Consider the following 19135-nt stretch of genomic DNA (forward strand, 5'->3'; position numbering starts at 1 on the left):
GAATTGGCACACAGAGCTGAAATTCATTAAAAGTAGTTCTTAAAGTGGGATTAGTTTTTCTCGGTTACAATTACTGCTGGCTCATCATGGAGAGCAGAATTTCTGTGGGTGAAGTGTGCCCAGAGCAATTCACTATCTCAACAGGAGTCGTGACTCTTTGGGAAGGAAGTTTGTGTAAATATCCCTGGAAACTTTGCTCCCTGACAAGCTTAGGGCTCTCTCCTAGGGAATAATTTCCAAAGGATTCCAGGAATGCTTCAGGAGCCACTCCAGAGCAGAGCATGTCTGCAGTGGCTGAGAGGAAGGTATTACTGCTCCTGAGGAAGGTATTACTGCTCCTGAAGAAGATGTTTATTTTTTTAAAATGTGCTGATTCTGACATGGGTTATGGGTTTGCAGTCGTGCAGTACCACAGTGCTGATGGCTCTTGTGGGGAAATAGCAGATAACTCCTAGTGGGATGATCTGCATCTTTATTTTTAGAAACAAAGCCCTTCCCAGAGAAACAACCCCTCTGCTTTCGTTATGTCATTGTGGGGACGTCTGGCAAGGTTTTAGCTCCTTGTTTCATGGACTCAGCTGTGTCTTGGTACTGGAAATAAAAGTTGTCTGTTTAATTGTGTGCTGCAGAGAGGAGGTTGTTGATCAATGCCTGTTCTCTTCGGGTTCCAGCTTTCTGTGACAACAAATAATGTTTTCTACTCAGCTCATACTTTGTTTTCATAATTGTTTGTGTCTTGAACCTTCAGGCAAAACCCTGAAGCAAAGTGTTCCTCACTCTGTGTTCCTTCCACTGGTGTTTTGGAGGAAAAGGTACTGAAATGTCATTCTTTCCACCAGATGAACTCACAGTGCAAATAAAATTTCAGAATGGGATTTCCTTTATTTTTGGTAGATTATCTCCCCTGAAAATTACAGTAATCACTTGGGTACAAGCTTTTCTGAGGCAGAAATAAAACAGTTTCAGGAGCTCACTTCTGCATTCAGAAATGTACCTAGAAACCAGAATGTGGCAGGGTAGTGATGGAATCCCTTGTCAGCTTGTGTGCACTGTGAGCACTCGTTCTGTCCCTGTGGCCACTGCAGAGCATCTGCTGTGTTCCAGGTAAACCTGAATTTGAGAGCACAAGGATATTTCCAACCATTCAGCCTCTTCTGTAGTCTGGCATTTTTATCCACCCCATCCCAGGAACCAAAACCAGGGAACATCAGTTTGTCAAATATACCCAGCTAAGTCTTAGGAATTAAAAATAGCAAAATGCAATTAAAGGCTAATTGATGAATGTAATTACATGTAGATTTGACCAAAACTAGGTTCTGCAGCATTAGCAATTTAATTACAAAATGCCTTGTGATTGTAAAACTAGCAAGAAATACTTTGCTGGTAGCTGTAGCTGCTCTTTCACATCCTGTTTTTCACAAAATCAGCTTTAGGAGCCATCGGATGAGCAAGTGAAATATGTGAATTTGCATCAGGGTGATTCTTGCTCTGGAAACTTAAGCACAGAAATTGCTTACCCAATTTAAACTTCAGGAAGGTGTGGCTTTGGTCTCCTCCTCTCACCAGGGCAGCAGTGGCAGTCCCAGGACTCGGCTCAGGAGCTGACCCTGCCCAGGTAATTTTTTAAAAGCTGTTTCTAAGCTCATCTTTATTGGCTTAACTAAACCCCTTGGCTTGGAACTCGGATTTCAGCATTGGTGTGGCTGAAGGCCTTTGTACATGGGAGGAGGAGGAGGAGGAGGAGGAGGAGGAGGAGGAGGAGGATGGTGTGCGGTGGGTGCAGAGCAGTCCCTGCCCTGTGCTGGTTGGGGGTTTGGTTGATTTTGTTTATTGCCAGTATTTTGGAAAGGCCTCGTGAAGCCCCTGTGGGCTTTCAGAAGCTGCCAAAAGTGGCTTTTTGGAGCAGCCTGTGCTTGGTGTGCTGTGAGGGGAGATGCTGCTCTGGCATTGTTATGGGAATAGTGTCAGCAAAGGGCACAGTCCTGCTGAGCCCCTGGGAAAGCCCCACAATCTCGTTAGCAGCCTCTGTGTGTGCACCCCAGAGAGGATTACCCTGGTCCATAGGGCATCTTCTCGCTGCTTCCAAAGGAGATTGATTTATTTGTCAGGTGTGGGAATGACAAAACACAAAACTTGAGTGAACTTATTCTCTTAATAAAATGTACATTTCACGTAACACTTGAGATGTGCTCTTCTAAATAACCTCATAATGATCTACAAGCTTGCCTTGCCTTAAGAAGATTAAGGAATTAATGTCAAATTACAGACACAACTGCAAATAGTACTTGCTGTGTTCAGTGTGCAGGAGGGGTAGACACTTGATAAACATGAAAGATATTTTTAAATTTTTTGTTTTCTTTGAGGAAGAATGCCAGGTGTTAGGATAATTTCCTGCTGTGAGTGTGTGAGGGGAGGAGATGCCCTGGCCAGTGGCACTGTTGTGTTCTGAGAGGTTTGGCTGAGGATCCAGGCAGAGCTGCCCAGCAGCTGAAGGTGTCAGCTCAGCTCTGCATCAGGCAGCCCCTGTGTGTGTCAGCTGTGGGATCACAGCCCCACAGTCAGTGCTCGTGTGTGCAGGGCGAGTTTTGAGTGAGACAATGACAAAAATGCCTAAGAAGATTGTCAGTGTTACATAATGCTAATGGAATTATGGCTGGATAAACATATTAATATAAGGGAGGGAGGAAATGCCCAGACTTTAGCTGTGGGAGGCATAAATGTTGCTGCTGAAAGCCATGGCATAATTTCTGGAAATGGTTTTAAGTTCGGTGTAGCTGGTTAAAAATAACATGTAATAAGTTTTCCTTTTCCGAGCTGTAAATGGCTTACCTTAATCTTTCTATTTTGGTCAAGTGAAAGGGAAATGAGGTCTGAAGAATTGCTCTTTAGCAAAAGATGTGAGAGGCACCGAGATTGCTGCTCTGTCAGTGGAATTGCAGGTAATTTTTGTTAGGTGCACGTTCAGAATCACAGCAGGGTGGTTACAGAGAATGGGTTCTGCTAGAGCAGGGGCTGCACATTGATCCTTTTGGGGAAGAGGCTGTACTGAGGTTTGGAGCTGTCAGAGGCTCTGTGTTTGCCTTTCAATAGACGAGGTTTTAGCTACTGTTCTTAATTCTTGCTGATGTTCCAAGGTAAAGAAACTTGTGAAAAGGCTTCAGCTTAAAACTTCACATTGCTTCTTGCACTGAGTGTGGTAGAACTGCAGATTCTGTGAGCAGGAAGGCTGGGAGATACCTTGGCTGGCTGTGACACTTAATTTGGCCTTAAAAGCTGTGATTCTCCTGCAGCAGGTATCTCTGAGGAAGGCAGTGTGTGGTGGAAGTGTGCTGTATCCTTTTTGTACATCAGTCTTTCTGCCTGTTTGTGTTGCCAAGAATTTTTCTGACCTTTTCCAAATCTCTGTTTTCCTGGCAGTGACTTTGTGTTGAAGAGACAAATTATTTTCTTCTGCCTCTTTGGCTTTATGTTGAACTTGTTTAAATATTAAATCATTTTCTTTGAGCTCCTCATTTTCCCTGTGATTTACTTTAAAGGAATGGCTGTTTGGAGGTAGCCCTGAGCTCTGACAGCCCTCAGAGCTCTGAGTCCAGAGGAGATCCTCAGGAGATGTCTCTGAGTCCCCTCAGGTGAGGGATGAGTGTCCTCACAATTCTCCTCATCAGATGAGAAGGATAATTGTAGATTTTCTAAAGCACAGGTTCAGGTCTGAGGGTGAGCTGACCTTGTGTGTTCCCCTGCCTTCCCGTGGCCCTGAGTGAGGATGAGGGTGGTGGGATGAAGGAACAACATTGCCCCTTGTTCCAGGATTGCCTGCACAGCTCCCTGGGAGCTGCTGGGCTTGTGTAACTTGTTCTGTGTCAGCCCTTGGGGTCTGCCTGATTTGGGGGATAAAACCAAAAAGACATCATTACATTCTGCACTCTGGGTGTTCTGTGGTCCTTCTCCTCCTAAGGGCTCGATTTGGAAGAAATGAATGCCTAATAATTGAATTGATTAATAGTTCCTGATTAGAGGCTCTCTGCACAGCTCCTCCTGTCACTGTTATCTTTTAGATGTACCTGCTTGAAGCAAAAAGTTTACAGTCACTGAGTGACAACTTAATGGCACATTTGCAGTTACCCTCATTTGAGGCTGCAATGGGTCTTTTGGTCATAGTTTGATAACTAAGTGCGTGTTAATTAACAGAAATCCTATGCCTTCTTTCACTTGCAAATGATAATTAAAACCTCCAGTTCAAGGATGGCTCTTGCAATCCATACTCTGCCTGACATAAAAAACCTGGGAGACAGAAAAGCTTCTTTATTCACTTCAGGGAAAGGTGCATGGGAAGTCTTGGGAAACAAAGCTGAGTCTTTATTCGGGGTGAGGTGGTTGATTCTCCTCCAGCTGAGAAACAGTGCCTTATTTCTAACAGCTTAGCACTTTGATCAGAGGTGGTGCCTAATTTTGTTACCAGCACACGGATGGGACTTTAGGGAGAGCAGAGATGAATGTAGCCCGGGTGTAAATGTAGAAAACGCATTTATTCCCTGAAGCATGCAGAGTGCTGCTGAGTTTCCCCATGTGCAAAGGTAAAATATTGCTGATTCCAGAGCCCTGCAGGGAGCAGGGCTGGGCTGGCTGCGAGGGGACCCCGGTGGTGTCAGGGATGAGGAGTTGGCTCTAGAGGGTGCTCTGAGCCAAGGCAGCGTCTCCTTCCCCTCTTGAACAGCCACTGGTGACGTTTTGCTGAAGGAAAACAATAAAAATGGCTCTGCCTCCCTCCTGCCCTCCTCCCTGAGCACATGGGCTCACACTTTATTGGAAACCTGAATATTACTTTGGCCTGGAGAGTTTTTCTGCAAGATGCTGCTTAATTATTTAGCTCTAGGGGGATTCCTGCACTGTGAGCTCCAACATCCTTCGTGTGTTCTCGTGCTGATTTAAATAATTTGGATGTTTAAGTATCTTTGGAGGTCTTTAGAGAGCATAAATAAAAGGATGAATGGTTCAGACTTGATGGCATTTTCTCCATTTCTTGGACAGGAGGTGAATCACTGCATTTTTGCCTCAATATATTAATAGAGAAAGAAGCAGTGTCTTGACCTGCTGTGATTTTTAATATCCCTTTCTAGCAGCCAGTAATAACTGGTAGTAAAACATGTAATAACAGACAAATTCCACAGTGAGGTTTCACACAGGGTTTTTTTTTTTTTTTGCTGTTGGCTGTAAGTGTCTGTGTGACACTTTCATCTTTTCCTTTCATTTTCCAGCCCTGTGACCCTGCCCCAGACGTCCTTGGGAGGGAATTTCCTGGGCTCTGTAAAAGCCTCCAGGTGCTGATGGTGCTCAGGGCTGCCTCCAGCACAGGCTGACGCCCAGGTCTCTAATTTAGCTTGAGTTTTAATTGATTTTTTCCTCCAAGCATGGCAATTGTTTCCTTGATGCCAAGAAAAAGTTTAAAGCTGGAGTTTTTGGCCAGGGAATATTTACATCTGCAAGTGTCACGTCTGTGCAGATCTCTTGTCTCTGTGCTGGTTTTTGGCTGTTGCTGTTCTTTCCTAGCTTAAAAAAGCCTTGAGTGCCAGCAGTGGCCATTGTGGCACATTAAAAACTGGGCACTGTGGTTGTTTGGGCTCCCCTTTTCTGTTCCACTGATGGGTTCTTTGTGTTTTTCCTCTGGAAGAACGTCACTGTTTCCCCTGAATATGCAGCTGGGTAATAGAAATCTCGTAATTTTTACCTCTGACTTGAGTGGTTATGAGGACAGTAATTGTTTCAGCCTGATGGAGATTAAAACTTGTCTCCCATGTCAGTTATTAAATGTGGAAATAGCTGCAGGGTGTGGAATAAAATATTTGATTTACAGTGCAACCCTGTGAAAGGCTGTAACACAAGAACTGTATGGATTTGTTTGGTATAAAAGCTTCATTTGAGAGGAGAAGCAGCAGCCTCTGACCGTTTCTGGTTGTGATTTCTATTTTAGTAGGTGGGAGCCCGGCGTGGTGATTTGTGTGGTGGGATGATGGTAATTCTGAGCTGGAAGATGAGTTGTCTGTAATTCTGAGCCTCTCAGCGCTCCAGCTTCGTATCAGCAGAGTTAACTGGGGCTGAGCTGTCTGTAATTCATGGAGTTTTCCTGTTCCTGAGTTAAAGGTTAAAGTTATTACAAGCATGTGTGTGAGCTGCTGCTGGCATTGCACAGTGCTCTGGATGCTTGCACATTATTGCTGTGGACATATTTTTCTACTTAACGTGGTGAGCAGTTGTTTAATTGGAAAAGCTGTTACTTCTCTTGATCCTGAGCATAGTAAAAATCAATGTCTTCTCTGCAGTCTGAACTAATAGGAATCAAACTCATTGAAGGATGAAAATGGTTTAATCAACAGAGAGATGTCTTAAAGGTTATTTAAAAAACAAAAGCAACCACCAAGCCCACAAACAAACCACAGAGCCCAGCCCAGGTCTGGAACTAATGAGGAAAACACAGTGCTTGCCACCTTCAGCTGGACTGGCAAGGGAAGGGAGGAGAGTTTCCATCTGCCCTGGATGGAGGGATGTTCTTGGGAGCCATTTGATTTCAAAGGCTTTTCTTTTAAACACCTCTTGTCTGTATCTTCAGCCTTCGTGTGAACTGACAAAAATGAGCTCTAATGATGGGTTTCTTTGTAGTGGGAGCCATGAAAGGGACTTTGTCTTTTCATTCCAAGAACTGAATCTAAGGCCATTGTCAGCCTTGTTCTTGACCTCATTTGTCCAGCGAGCTCTGCTTATTTCAGATACATTTCAAATTCAGTTTCCTGGCTGGCTCCTGGGACCCCAGAGGGGAGATTGCCTTGGGAAGGGATAGAGAGGAGTGACAGCTGCATGTTTACCTGCATGTGAAGTTACACAGCTGCATGTGAATTACACAGCTGCATGTTTACCTGCATGTGAATTACACAGCTGCATGTGAATTACACAGCTGCATGTTCACCTGCATGTGAATTACACAGCTGCATGTGAAGTTACACAGCTGCATGTTCACCTGCATGTGAATTACACAGCTGCATGTGAAGTTACACAGCTGCATGTTTGCCTGCATGTGAAGTTACACAGACGTGTTCTGCAGCAGAGAAGTGATTTCAGAGTTTCCTCCTGGAACTTACTTGATGGCTGAAGGTAATAAAGAATGAAATGGATAACCTGGCATGTGTTCTGTGACTGCTCAGTGCTGATTCTGTGAAACTGGAACAAAGTGTAACCTTTAAATGGTGTTTTTACCTCTTGATGTGCCACACCAGCATGTTCAGATCCTAAAAAGCAAAGCAGCAGATCTCATTTCAGGAGGAAGTTGCCTGCCAAGCTTTACTACAGGTCTTAGGAATGGATTGTTAACAAGCTCATGATGTGACATGTATACTTCTTTCTGATAAAACATTAGCATGGAAATCGAGCAGTTCCTGTCATTCACCTCTCCAAACCCTGACAGGGAGAGCTCAGAAAGGGAGGGAGCAGCACTCAGAACGGGAAGGTGCTCGTGGTTTGCTCTGGGAATCACAAGTTGGGATCTGCCTGAGCCCCCCTTTCTGGGTTCCTGAGGTTCCTGAGCCCCTCTGAGCCCCCCTCTGGGTTCCTGAGCCCCCCTTTCTGGGTTCCTGAGGTTCCTGAGCCCCTCTGAGCCCCCCTCTGGGTTCCTGAGGTTCCTGAGCCCCTCTGAGCCCCCCTCTGGGTTCCTGAGGTTCCTGAGCCCCTCTGAGCCCCCCTCTGGGTTCCTGAGGTTCCTGAGCCCCTCTGAGCCCCCCTCTGGGTTCCTGATCCTCCCTCTGGGTTCTTGTGCCCTTTCCATGCTGGCTCAGTTGTTTCCTGGTCCATGGCTCAGTCCATGGGGGCACTGGCAGCTGGGCACACTCAGGGGTTTCCTGGGATGTGCTTTGTGGGTTTCTGTGCTTTGTGGGTTTCTGTGCTTTGTGGACTCTCCCCAGTGCTCTCAGTGGGGCTCCCAGCAGCACTGACATTGCATTTCCAGTTGCATTTCCAGTTGCAATGTCCTGGTGCCTCCCTGCAGCCCGGGCACAGCTCGGGCCCCTCTTGTTCAAGGGGTTTGCAGTGCCTGCTGCCTCTGAAGCTGGTTGTTGTTAGGTGGGGAATTGTCTCACGTCCTCTGGAACTCCCGCGTTCCTCTGCTCCAGGAGGGTTTGTTTTTCCTGTGGGGTTCATGCAGGTTCCTTAAGGAGTGTTTGTTTTCTGGAGTGGCCCTGTGTGAGCGTTTCAGGGTTTGCAGTCTGCAGGAGGGGATTTCTTCCCAGCTGTAGTGCCTGGGACGTGGATTGCACTGGGGGAATGGCACTCAGGGATTTCACAGCTTCCTGCAGGGACTTCCAGGGAAATTCCACAGAATCCTCTCACACATCCTCACTGCGAGGATGCCTTGGATTATTTGGTTGCCTCATGCTGGTGGGGGTTATGTATTTGAAGTTTTTGCTGTTTTATCTCCATATCACAAGAAGCTAAATAGAACACCTGGGATGCCTTTTGTGTTGAATTCTTTAATAGGCCACTGAAGGAACCGTGTAAAGGAAGAACTGATGTGTTGCAGGTTTAGCCTTCCTAAAAATACTGAATTTAAGCATTCTGTAGTAGCTGAGGTACACATGAAACCAACATAAACGGAGTTAAGACCATTGTGTGTTTTACTTGGGAATTTGAAGGAAGTTCAGAGTCAGAACACAGCCATGAGAATGGGATTCTTAAGCCTTCAGAGTGATTCTGTTGTTTTGTGTTGGGTACTGACATAAAACGTGCATTGTGTTGACAGGCAGCACAGAGCTGATTTCTGCTGAGATATACAGCAGGATCCTTTGCTTCTGAGAGTGTTTGCTGAGTTGGTATAAGCCCTGCTTAGCTGTTGCCACCTCCTCATCTCCAGCGTGAGCAACATTGTGAAACTCATTTTGAAAAGCTTTTTTGGCTGTTAATTGGTTGATAGCAGCTATCAAAAATCTGCTGCTTCCTTTCAGTTGACTCAAAGTTCCTGTGTAGGTGGTTGCAGACTGAGTGCTGTGTGAAACACAGCCCTGCACCAGTAAATCCCTGTCTGCTGGAGAAAAAACAAATCAAAACGAGTCCAGCAAACTGCTAAAATAATAATGCTTCCTGTGGGAGTGGAGCTGGCTTGTCTGCTTACTCTTGGAAGCTGTGGAGGGAAGAGAAGAGGGATAAAATGAGAATTATTCCATGACTGGGGGTTCTGGGAGGTGTGGAGGAGCAGTGCTGGGTTGGTGCCCTGTGCTGTGACTTTGGGAGGTGAAGAGTTCCTTCCTCCTGGGACTGAATGGGACCCGAGTGCTTTCAGGCTGTTGATATTGTCTCCAGATTACACTGGAAACTTCCTGTTTTGAGAGCTTATCTCCCTGTCTGGAGGGAGAGGTTATTCTAGGTACAGTCACATCCTGTGGTTGGTGTCACTTGTAAAGAAAAACAAAAAAATCTTTTGACTTTTCAGAGGCCTTTGAATGTGTGAGTGATTACTGCTCCAAAAACCGAGCTGCAGCCTCAGTTCCCATCCCCTGTGTGATCTCAATAAAAGGCTGCAAATCCATTGCAAATGTTCCATCTCTGTTGGTTCCATTGCTGTGTGGAGGAAATCCCCTGGTGGAGGCTCAGTCTGGCTCTGGAAGGGAGATTGCAGAGGAAGCATTTGGGAGTCATTTCCTTCAGTGAGTACGAGCTCGCTTTATGCTGCCACGGTTTAAACATTCCACAGGCTCTCGATGGAGGTAGCAAGTTTTCCATTCCCAGAGTTACTCTTAGTCTAAACTGGAGGGAAGAGCAGGCAAAATCCCATTGTTTTACAGCTGCTTTGATAGAGCTGGGAAAGATGCATGTGCTTAGTTCTTCCTTCCCTCCTTTGGCTTCACCCCTCCCACACACATTTAACTATTGAGAATTTTATTTTGTTTACTTTTTTATATTCATCTGAGAACAAAGAGCTTCTTGTTTGTTTTAATCCATTTGTTACATTTTCAAGTATGTAAATTTTTCCTTTTAAATGACTTTTTTGGACAAATATTTGGATTTTCTTTTTTTTTTTGTTCTATGTAAGATAATACGTTCTAAAAGGACTTGTGTGCATTCCTTTGTGTTAAATTCAAGAAGCTGCTGAACAGGTTGGTGTCTTGCCCTAAGTACCACAAAATCTGGCAGACACACTGCATTTTGTTTTAATATTCTTGGCTTACAGTTTACCATTCTGTAATCTGGAATTTCCCAGGGCAGGGATTTTTTTACAGAAACACTTTTGAATTTAAATGTTGGTCCCTACAGAGAAGAGGAAACAAACCAGATGAGAAGAACCAGAACAAAAAAAAAAGGTTTTTTTCCCCTTCTGTCTTCCCAGAAAAAGCATCCTGTACTTCTAGCTGAATTTTACCCTTTTTGAGGTGCAGTTATTTGAGATCACTGCCCTAGAACTGGGTTTTAACCCTGCTGTGCCTCAGGTTGCTTCTGCTTGGCCACGGGGGCTGCAATCAGGGGTTCCTGTCCTGGCAGAATTCAGGAGGGTTTGGGGTCGGGGTTTTAGGATGATTTGGGGTTTCTGTCCTGGAGAATTCGGTGTTCAGAAGGGTTTGGGCTGAGGGTTTTAGGCTGATTTGGGGTCTGGGGTTTCCATCCTGGCAAGGTTGGGTGTTCAGGGGGGTTTTGAGTTTCTGTCCTGATAGAATTCGGAGTTCAGGAGGGTTTGGGCTCAGGGTTTTAGGATGATTTGGGGTCAGGGGTTCCTGTCCTGGCAGAGTTGGGTGCTCAGAGGGGTTTGGGGTTCCTGTCCTGGCAGAGTTGGGTGTTCAGGGGGGTTTGGGGTTCCTGTCCTGGCAGAGTTGGGTGTTCAGGGGGATTTGGGGTTCCTGTCCTGGCAGAGTTGGGTGCTCAGAGGGGTTTGGGGTTCCTGTCCTGGCAGAGTTGGGTGCTCAGAGGGGTTTGGGGTTCCTGTCCTGGCAGAGTTGGGTGCTCAGAGGGGTCAGGGGTTCCTGTCCTGGCAGAGTTGGGTGTTCAGGGGGGTTTGGGGTTCCTGTCCTGGCAGAGTTGGGTGCTCAGAGGGGTTTGGGGTTCCTGTCCTGGCAGAGTTGGGTGTTCAGGGGGATTTGGGGTTCCTGTCCTGGCAGAGTTGGGTGTTCAGGGGGATTTGGGGTTCCTGTCCTGGCAGAGTTGGGTGCTCAGGGGGGTTTGGGTTTCCATCCTGGCAGAGTTGGGTGCTCAGAGGGGTTTGGGGTTCCTGTCCTGGCAGAGTTGGGTGCTCAGGGGGCAGAGCAGGCAGCAGGGGCTGGGCTGGCACTGCTGGCAGCATTCATTTCATTGTATGGGCACCTGGAGTGAACTCTGACAGGGCTGGGCTCTTTCTTGTTGGGCTGTGGTTGGTTGGTTGGGCTTTTTCTGGTATTTTTGGTTTGTTTGTTTTCCCCGACACTTCCTAAGCCAGGCCTTCCTGTAAACCCTGCTTTTCTCACTGTCATCATGTGAATTGCCTGGTGTTCACAGCTCCCCGGGGAGCTGCTGTTGCTGTTTGATGCCTGCTGTGGCAGAAAGGCAGCGAGCAGCCAGGATGCTCACACAGCCCAGGGCTTTCTCCCAGCACATCCAGAGTGCAGGGAGGCACCCCTGCCATCCTGCCCTGCTCTCAGGGATGCTCTGCCTGTGCCACGGGCACTCTGGGGCTGTGTCACAGCTCCCAGGCTCGGGGGCAGGCAGTCCCAGGCAGCTTTTCCCTCCTCACAAGCAGCAGCAGTGGGCACAGGTGTTGGCACTGAGCTGGGTTCATTCTGTGGCAGCCTTTGGTTTGTGCCCGTGTGCTCAGCTGGGCTCTGTCAGGGGTGGCCCCTGGGCAGTTGGTGGCAGTTGCTGGTGGCAGTTACAGGAGGGCTTTGCCTGCAATCCTGGGGCCAGGGGTCGTTAAGAAGAGGCTGAAGTTGCTCAGATGTTCTGTGCCTGGGAGGGCTCTGTGAGCCCAGAGTGCTGCTCTGCTGCTGGAGTTTAACAGGACCTGGGGGGACTTAGAGCTTGGCCAGAGTCACTGGAATGTCCTGAGCACCAGGTGGGTACAGGGAGGGAGCCTCAGTCCCTGAGCCATAAAATGTGTGACAGTGCTGGTAATTCTGTTTAACAGGGGAAACCTCACCCCAGCCCAACAAAACCTAACCCAGCAAACAGAAACAAACCTCTGAAGGGCCATGGTCTGTAAAGGTGCAGGTTCCTTTTGGGGATTGGAGAGAGGCAAGGAGATGGCTCATGCCAATGCCAGCAGTTTCACTGGAAATGGCATTAACCCTTGGCACGCTGGTTTGTGAGAGGTGCTCTGTGTGTCACTGTGGTGCAGTGGAAGGGGCTGTGGCTGTTCAGCTGTGAGCTGAGTTTACAGCTGAATTTCAAGCAGTTTGCAGCAGAGTTTACAGCAGTTCACAGCCTCCCTGGGCTGGGAGTGCAGCACCAAATGGCCTTTGGGTTGTGCTGGGGCAGGAGCAGCAGTGCCCTGGCTCTGCTCCTCTCGCAGGCTGTGTTCAGCAGTGTGGAGGAGCAGCCTGCTGTAACTGTGGAGCAGGGGCTGCTTGGTGCTGTGGCTGCCACAGCTCAGAGCAGGTTTCCTGTGGGTGTCACAGATCTGCAAGTGCAGGCACGGCTCCTGCTGCGAGCGGGTTTGAAGCCGTGTGTGTGTAGACAGCAGTAAGTGTCTTGTCAGGAGCTGGGATCAGTTCCTCTTGCTGTTTGCGCCAAGAAAACTGCATTATTTACAGGAACAGAGCCTCACCTCTCACCTGACCAAAGGTTTTGTGTCTAGATAGAGCCAGGTGCTTTGATGTCCAAGTGCAAACAGTCAGAAATGGGTTACAGACACTCAGTGCTGCTGTGGGAGCAGAGGGAGGTGACCTTTCCTGCTGGCAGCCCAGCCTGCCATTCCTCTCCCCTGCTGAGAGATCTCCAGGTGACCCCTGGAATTCTCCAGCTCACTTTGAGTTTAAGCTGCCTCTGTGTCAGGTTTTGTTTTACTGGAGGTACCGTGGGGGTTTTGGCTGGGGTTACACCCCTGGCACAGACTGGGAAACTTGGGGTGAGCACTGGAACTGATGACACACAAGGAAACGCGGTTGGGACAACATTAACCTGTAAGTTTGTTCTCCATCAACCCCCTCCCTTCCTCTTCCCCCTGGCCAAGGCCAGATCCGAGGGGAGAGCTTGATTTAGTGGAGCTCTGCAGGCAGTGTTGAGTCTCCTTTTAAAAATAGGTCCAGCTTAGCAGGGGGTTAGCGCTGGACAGGGAGGTTGTGTTGGATTGGCTTTTAGGAAGCACTTGTATTGGTGTGTCCATGTGCTCTCAGAAGGAGTTTAAGGCTCCTTTGTGTTCATTCAGTCTGTGTGAGCCGCTGGTGCTCTGAACCTGACTGTGGGTGAGCTGCTCCAAGTGCTTGTGGCACCTCTTTGTCATCAGCGTCTCTTGGAAAAAAACAACTTAATGGACCCGTTTAATCTGTATAATCTCATTAAGGCTGTTCAGGGCTAGTTTGTGCTCCAAGTGTTTGCATACCTGGGAGAGCAGGAATGGCTCCTTTGGGGCGGTTTTTCCAGGGGTGGAATGTTTGTGTGCGCTCCATGGCTCATTCTGTCAGAAGTGGGGAATGCTGCTGATTGATGGGTCTTGTGTCTTGGAGAGATTACATCTTTATTTAATATTCCTCCAATTTGTGCGTCTGTGTTTAATATTCTTCCAATCGGGTCGGAGTGGTGCGAAGTTATGAATTATTCGCGTTTGTTATGAGTCGTGTGTCTCGAAAGCAGCGCATTTTCCAGCCCTTTGAAGATACACTGTCTGTCACTTCTCAGTGCTCAATCTTTCATGAGCTGAAGTGCGTGGGTACAGGATACAAAGTGTTAGAGCGTTCGGGGAAGCGCTGAGAGCCGAAGCTGTGAGTTTAACAGGTGCTTCCCAGATTTTAGCTGCCACAGGAGAAGGTGTGCAGGGCTGGATGTGCGCTCGCCTTTGAGCGCTGTCAGGAGTTACTGACAGCAAGTCAAAGCCTTATTTCTTCAGATTTCCAGCTTCTGTTGTTTATTGTCACGACCTTAATGTTTCTTCAGCTAGGTGTTCTATTTAATTATGATGTTTATAGTAAATATCAGCTCCCTTGGCTGTGTGCTCAGGCCTGTAGCATGCGGAGTGCTTTGCTTGTAACTGCATCCCTTGTCTCAGTTCATTATCTGTTAATGGTACTCGACATGACAGGCTTGTTTTGATAAATGGAGCCTGCCAAGAAAGCTGGGATGGATTTTGCAGGCGGTGGAGTCGAGCTTTGTTTCATTGTGCAACACCAGAGGACCGATGCACGCTGGACCAAACACCACAGAGTGCACTCAGAGCTCTCTGGGCACTGGTTCCAGCCCTGCCCATCCACCCAAGGTCTCCTCTTGCCAGAGTGTTTTCCTGACCTGTGTGGAAGCAGATTTTTGCCTGGTCTTGATGGGCTTTGTGAATGTGTAACTCAAATTTCCCCCCCCCTTTTTCAGATATCCAGCTTTCAGAAGGGATACAAAAAGAAATGCTGTTGTAAGTTTATAATGCTGTGGCTAGCAAAGATGGTTTTCATGGCCAGGAAAAGATCTTTTCTAGTCCATTTTCAAAAGACCAGATCAAAAGTCCCTATTGCAAAATGGAGCTCGAGGCTGTACTCTGTGCATGTTTTTTATTTTAGTCTCTGAAATGGGGGCAGATCTCCATATCTCCTAGGAAAGCCAATTAGTGAAAGTTGAGTTGTCTCTGATGTCGGTGATTGAGTGCTGTGGCTGTTTTGCTCACTCAAGGATCTCCAGAATGCTGTATACAAACAGATGGGACTCGAGATGATTTCTCTGCCATCTCCCACACTGCTGAATTGGGAAGTTGGTTTGTGTTGGATTTGCAAGACAGTGTCTGAGATTCAAGACTAGTCTCCAGTTCTGTTGCTGTGCTCAGACTGCCAGCTCTGTGCTCTGCACTGTTTGGACAACTTTCATCCTAACGGGATACAAAGAAATCCATGCATTTTGAAATTATTATTATTATTATTATCTGAATGCCTTTCCCCAGTATATACTGACTTTAGGGATTTGTGATCCCAGCTGCCTGAGTCACCTGCCCTAGAGGGATAAGGTATTTCTGAACAACAACCATCAAACAGGGTATTTTTCAAGTGATGAAACCTGGCCTGAATTAACTTCCTGCTGGAAAGCTCTTTTGGAAGTCATTAGGAACAAAGCTGATTTAAATACACTCTGGAGCAGTGAGTTCCCTTCTGCATGTGCCAGGTGTTGAGCCAGGTTTGACGAGGAGATGGAGGAGTGAGGCCGAAGGCGCTGCGGTCGCTTTGTGCTGACTGGAGCACCGAGCTCCAGCTCTGGCAGGTTTGGGGCTATCACACAAAGTGTGTTTCGCACCAGCTCTGGCCAAAGCAGGCTCCAGTTGAGGAGATGCTGTGCCATGAATATTGCAGGAGTGCAGCTCGTGCTGCACCGCCTCAATTTGTATTGATCACAGCAGCCCTGCGACGCTGGAATTAATCAGCTTTTAGGCAGCTATTTCTAGAAAGTACAGGATAAATTTCAAACTTAGATCTTTGTCTGCTGAAGGACTCCTAGGCTCTAGTATGAAAATGGTGGAAATGGGTATGGATAAATAGCAGGAAGATACACAACTACAAATAATTAGCAGCCTCTGGAAAGATGAAGTTGGCAGGCAGTACTTGAGGGTGTTGCTCTAATTAACCGGGGCTGTGAACCTTAATGATTATCATTTTTTTCCTATTTTTTTAAACTTGGCTTTGTAAAACTAGCTCAGAGGTGGTGTAGTCCCACATTTATTTTATAGGTAAAATATTACTGTACAGCTAGGAAATGGATTTGCTCGGCAGGGATAAAGTGTATGTTGCCCCAAGGTAATGGATTACACAGATGACTTGTTTTGCATGTTATTCTGCAAGGGAAATAGCAGGGCTTTGCTCGAAAATTAAGGTGGTACCAACAACTGAAAGGTCATGGTTGTGGTGTAGAGGAACAACACAAGAGATTGGGAGATGAGTTACAGGTTTGTGTGGAGATGCACAGTAAGACAAATACTCCTTCTTTATAAAAAATCCAATTAAAAGCAGATGAATTTCTGCTCCTAATGGGGGGAAGGAAGGCGTTGCAGGGAAGATTTTGAACAAAATGGCTCACTAATTGAAGGCAGGGCAGCCAAATCCCTGTGCAGAGTGTGTCACAGCGTGGCCCTGGCCAGGATGGCTCCCTGGCTGTGCCCGGTGTGCATTTCCCACCCTGAACTGCCCCATGTGCATTTCCCACCCTGAACAGCCCCATGTGCACTTCCCATCCTGAACTGCCCCATGTGCATTTCCCACCCTGAATTGCCCCATGTGCATTTCCCACCCTGAACTGCCCCATGTGCATTTCCCACCCTGAACTGCCCCATGTGCATTTCCCCCCCTGGCCATGCCCCCTGTGCATTTCCCCCCCTGAACTGCCCCCTGTGCATTTCCCACCCTGAACTGCCCCATGTGCATTTCCCACCCCGAACTGCCCCCTGTGCATTTCCCACCCCGAACTGCCCCCTGTGCATTTCCCACCCCGAACTGCCCCATGTGCATTTCCCACCCCGAACTGCCCCCTGTGCATTTCCCACCCCGAACTGCCCCCTGTGCGTTTCCCACCCTGGCCATGCCCCATGTGCATTTCCCACCCCAAACTGCCCCCTGTGCATTTCCCACCCTGGCCATGCCCCCTGTGCATTTCCCACCCTGAACTGCCCCCTGTGCATTTCCCACCCTGAACTGCCCCATGTGCATTTCCCACCCCGAACTGCCCCATGTGCATTTCCCACCCTGGCCGTGCCCCCTGTGCATTTCCCACCCTGGCCATGCCCCCTGTGCATTTCCCACCCTGAACTGCCCCATGTGCATTTCCCACCCCGAACTGCCCCATGTGCATTTCCCACCCTGAACTGCCCCCTGTGCATTTCCCACCCCGAACTGCCCCCTGTGCATTTCCCCCCGAGCTGCCCGGCCCGGGCGATGCTCCCCGCTCCGCTCTCTCTCGGATCGCGCTGTTCCAGCGCTGCCATCAATCACGGGGCTCCCGGTTCCGGCGGGAGGCGGAGCGGGGCCGGCCGGGAGCCGGTGCCGAGCCGGTGCCGAGCCCGCCGGAGCAGCGGGGCCGGCCGGGGGCCCGGGACGCTCCGCTGGGCTCCGGCCGCAGCTGCTCGGCGGCGGAGGGGCCTCCTTTTGTTCAGCAGCTGCGCTGCCGGCCCCGCTTCCTCCGTGCCTGCCCTTCCCGGAGCCCTCCTCCTCCTCCTCCTCCTCCTGCTGCTGCCGCCGCCGCTCCTCCCGCCGGGCTCCGCCGCCGGAGCGGGGCCGGGCTCGGGCTCGGGGCTCGGGGCTCGGCCGCAGCCGGAGCGCGGTGAGTGCCCCCCGTGCCCCCCGAGCCCCCCGAGCCTTGCAGTTCTATTCCCGGCAGGAGAATTAAGGCTGCTCTGCAAGTTGATTAATTGTTACCTGACTAACGATATAGCTGCCTGGATGGAGGAAAGGCTTGGCTTAATTCTCTTTTCCGCTTTGGGTTGCTCCAGTTTTTTGGCTTTTTTTTTTTTTTTTTTTTTCCAGAAAAAGTTGGATCGACTTGGTATTGGTAGGTGAGGCGTGCGTAGGTTGTTATTGGCCTGGGAAGTTCAGAACGCTCTAAAGGCTGCAGGGTTGTTGGTTTTGTTTGGTTTGGTTTTTTTTTCTTTTTCCATAACAAATGCTTTACCTCCCTGTTCTAAGTATAAACAGTTGGGGTAACCGGACTGCTGTGTTTAATTCTGCTTTTTAAAAGCGAATGAGATGAGGAGATAAGGATTGCATTTTCCTTATCCTGGAAGAAAGTACTTTTTCATTACGCTCGGTACAATGGAATGCCTTTGAAGCACTAATTGGGACAGTGTGTGGTGTAACTCTTTAAACGACGTTTAATGGTGTTTTAAGATAGTGACAGGAGACCTGCTCGGCCACTTTGTTTCCTGAGGAAGAAACCAGCTCTGCTTTGTTTTGCAGTTGGATTTAAGCTCGTCTGGGTCCATGTGGCTTTGCCCTGCGTGGGGCATTGTGTGCCTGGACGGCTCCTCCAGCCATATGGGGCTGCTTTAATTGTCGGGGAGTGGAAATGGCGCTTGACAAGGCCACTTAATTCCTTTCTTTGTTGGTTTAAACTTAACGTGACTGCCGGGCATGAAGCAGAAGGCAGTGGCGATCGCAGCCCGGCGAGTGCAGTTTCAGATGCTGCCCAGATTTGTTTTTTCTGGGAGCCCGGTTCGGATCCGCCGGGTTCCAGCCCCACAGACAGCGCTGTTCCATGCAAAGCCCTTAATCTGCAGGCAATTAGTTCCAGACGTGCAGCCCAGCCCGCATTTGCTCAGTTTTTGTTCTTGCAGGCGTTGCTGAGTCCCTGTGCCCAGTGACCATCGGCAGACAGACCGACAGCAAGCTGCGAACGGTGCAGGAGCAGCATTTCCAAGCTTCTATTTGTTTTTTTCCAACGCTGTAATTTGGTAGTGTTTAAACTATTTTCTAAAGATCTGTGGGAGCAGTGAAAGGTGGTTTTCAGTCCCGAGCACTTGAGCGCTCATTGTGCTCTGGCAGGCTGGGTGCTTGGCAGGCACTTCTGGAAATGTTATTTGATCTGGCAGCGCGATAGAATTCACTTGGATTACACAATTTTTTTCACCCCCCCGGTCGCTGTTTGAAAGTGATGCATCAGCGAGTGTTGTTCGAGAGCGTATTTTAAGACCCGAACTGCGTGTATTGGCTTTAAACAGGATTCCAGAGAGAGGCAGCTCAGAATTTGTCTTGTTTTGTGGTTAGGATTTATGAATTGAGGCGAGGGCTGACGTAATCTATCCGACCACTTCCTTTGTGTGTGTTTTAGAGTTGATAGTGCTTTGTTTTGCTTAAAATAGCCAGGACTGCTTCTTGAATACTTTTCTATCTCCTTTCTGCTGTGGCCTTCAGTGTAAGCAGGGAACTTGTTCCAGTTGTGTGCGATTGTGTCCCTTTGAGGAAATGGTGCCTTCCTTTTGTCGCTAAGGTTCAGTGAATTGCTTGTATGCTAAGTAGATGAGACTTTAATT

The 19135-nt window shown here is 48.4% G+C and overlaps 1 protein-coding gene across 4 annotated transcripts in view; it reads left to right on the forward strand.

The window, feature by feature from the left end:
* The window catches only part of RERE (arginine-glutamic acid dipeptide repeats), a 165775-nt gene that overhangs the window by 19517 nt on the left and 127123 nt on the right, over positions 1-19135 (forward strand). For 2 of the 4 annotated variants that reach the window (XM_071449388.1, XM_071449390.1), the window contains exon 1: positions 17267-17430. The exons of 1 other annotated variant lie outside the window; for it this stretch is intronic. The gene's annotated coding sequence lies outside the window, so the exon portion shown is untranslated. Of the gene's footprint in view, positions 1-17226; positions 17431-19135 lie in introns of those variants that run through there. One more of the 4 variants, XM_071449391.1, reaches the window with a different exon arrangement.

Source organism: Agelaius tricolor, unplaced genomic scaffold (assembly GCF_023055355.1).
Source record: "Agelaius tricolor isolate 1412-34295 unplaced genomic scaffold, bAgeTri1.0.p SCAF_28, whole genome shotgun sequence".
Taxonomy (NCBI): domain Eukaryota; kingdom Metazoa; phylum Chordata; class Aves; order Passeriformes; family Icteridae; genus Agelaius; species Agelaius tricolor.